This window comes from Lactuca serriola, chromosome 6 (assembly GCF_051521515.1).
Source record: "Lactuca serriola cultivar US96UC23 chromosome 6, Lser_US96UC23_V15, whole genome shotgun sequence".
In the NCBI taxonomy this organism is placed as follows: domain Eukaryota; kingdom Viridiplantae; phylum Streptophyta; class Magnoliopsida; order Asterales; family Asteraceae; genus Lactuca; species Lactuca serriola.
Genome location: NC_136413.1, coordinates 12,128,033 through 12,130,599, shown reverse-complemented (window position 1 = coordinate 12,130,599; position 2,567 = coordinate 12,128,033). Strand labels below are relative to the sequence as shown.

The 2,567-nt window shown below is 43.4% G+C and overlaps 1 non-coding gene across 1 annotated transcript; it reads right to left on the bottom strand.

Moving 5' to 3' along the window:
• Positions 1–591: 591 nt before the first annotated feature.
• LOC145060789 (small nucleolar RNA R71) lies at positions 592–698 on the bottom strand. Its single transcript, XR_013686972.1, has one exon. It is a non-coding gene; the product is annotated as a small nucleolar RNA R71 (small nucleolar RNA).
• Between the last annotated feature and the right edge of the window lie 1,869 nt (positions 699–2,567).

The window sequence follows — 2,567 nt, the reverse complement described above, 5'->3', positions numbered from 1 at the left end:
TCACAAGAAAAAGACGCCCTTGCAAGAATTGAATTCAGCTTTTTCTAGGAAGTCGGGAAAGAAGACAGGAGAGTCAAGTTCATCAGTGAAGCACAAGAGCAATCTTGAGCATTTGGATCATACACCCGTCCAGACCGAGTCTGAAAGCGATACCGAGCCAGAATTTGAAGAACACACGAGCGAACCCAAGAACAAGCCAAGGAACGAGATGGCAGCGATTGAAGAAATGTCCATGGGAGCTTACAAGAAGCGGATCCGAGAAGATATGGGTCCCGGTTTAGTCCAACCCGCAATACCTGCCACTGCCACATTCGAGCTCAAAGGACACATATTGACCACACTGAAGGACATCCCATTTTTTGGGAAAGATCATGAGGATGCTTTTAAGCATCTAGATGAATTCAATGACATTGCGGATTACTTCAATGTCCCAAATGTCAACAGAAACACAGTCTTGCTTAGGATGCTTCCCATCACTTTCAAAGGAGCTGCTAAGGAGTGGTTGAAAGCACTCCCACCGGGTACAATCACCAATAGGCTCAAATGCGTGAGCAATTCCTGGACCAGTTTTGCCCACCATCCAAGATAGCCAAACTCAAGAAGGCAATAGCCAACTTTGAGCAACAGCCGGGGGAGTCACTATACGAAGCATGTGAGCGGTACAAGGGCTTGCTCAGAAATTGCCCTCAACATGACCTAAATGTGCAGCAAGAGATGTCAATCTTTTATGATGGGGTCAATGTGATGACAAGACAACTCCTTGATTCTCAAGGACCATTGACAAAGAAAAATCCAAGGGAGGTCAAGGAGCTAATTGAAGAATTCGCAAAACACTCTTGCGAATACCACAACCCAAGGCAAGATGGAATCAAAGGCGGTGGAGGGACCCAAACTGAAGAAATTGCAGCTGTCATGGCCATGCTGAATAACATGGATCGTAGGATAACACAAATGGACCAGTCGATACATGCCATAAGAGTAAGGTGCAAGAGATGCAGTGATCAACACTTGACCAAGGACTGCAATGTAGATGAGTTTGGGAACAGAAAAGCTCAAGTGTGCTACTCTAGTGGGGACAAGTTTGATGAGGACTGGAGGAAACCGAAGAAGGAGTGGCTGCCATATGAAGAGTATAAGAAGCAAAAAGAAGAGAAATATAGGCAGACAGGTCGAGGCCTTTATCAAAAGGAGCAGCCACCGGTCGAGAAGAAACCCGACCTAGAGACCATTTTGATGAAGTTTATGGAGGCTTCGGAAAAGATACACGATGCCACTGATTCCGCCATTATGGAACAACAAACTTTGATAAAGAACCAGCAAGCCTCCATCCATAACCTTGAAGTACAATTTGGTCAACTAGCCACTCTAGTTCATGAAAAATTGTCCCCGAAGAATCCCGAAGTAAAGACCCAATCTCACGTAATGGCCATCGATACTGAAGAAGATGCAATCTCTGAGTTCCTGGAGGCATTGGAAGAAGAACCGCAGCAACCCAAGAAATCAAGGATCGAAAATGGAGAAAGTGCTTAACCAGGTTTGCCACGACGTGGCACTCCTCTGGCCACGACATGGTGCATGTCTGATCAAAAACCCTTTGAGCCCGTTCCAGCTTATCAGCCACCTTTTCCATTTCCCACCCGAGTTGCACTTAGTCTACTGGAGAAGGAGCATTTAGAGTATGTAAAGCATGTGAAGGGGATCCCAATTAATACCCCCTTTGTCGAGTCCTTATCCAAAGCTCCCGAGAACCAGATGTAGTGACATAGAACATGGTTTGGCATGCGGAATTAAAGCTTGCACAATTGAACATGGTGATTTGGGTGTTTAAGATATATATTGAATGTATATAGTGTTACACAAAAAGGATCTAGATCTAGACTACATAAATAACACACACTTACACACTCACTTTTACATCTCTCAAGCACACCTCTACAAGTGGACAAACCCACCTTTTATAGAGGTGTTTACATGTCTCTCTCTCACTCTCACTAACACATGGGTCTAAAGGCTAAAGCACCACATGCAAGTGGGTTTTACAAAAGTCAAACATTTACAAAGTCATGAATGAATAACTTTGCACCCCAACATTCTCCCCCTCAAAGTTAGGAATGAATGACCCGCTTCAAATCTTCCAAAATCGAGCACTACGCGGTTCGAGCGTCAAAGGTGACACATGTCGAAACGAACTTCAATCTTCAATTCTTCCATGACTCTTCAATTTGAGCTCTAGGATGTGAGACCATACAAACCAAGCAACAACGAATGATCAAGAGTATTCCAAACTCCAAATAATCACCCAAAAGTTGCGCATAAAAACACACCCCAAAAATCTTCAATAAAACCAAACCCATTTCGAATACATCACTTCCGAACTTCCAATTGCATCGTCTCGTAGCTTCAAAACTTCAAGATCACTTCGGTCTTCAAATCCGCGTAATATGAACAATTCAAGTTTGAATTTCCATATAAAACTTCTCCCCCTTTTTATAATCGAAATTTGATTATAAAACTCCAAGGAAAAAGAACGTGCTCTATTCGGAATTTTTCATGTTAAAACTCCCCCT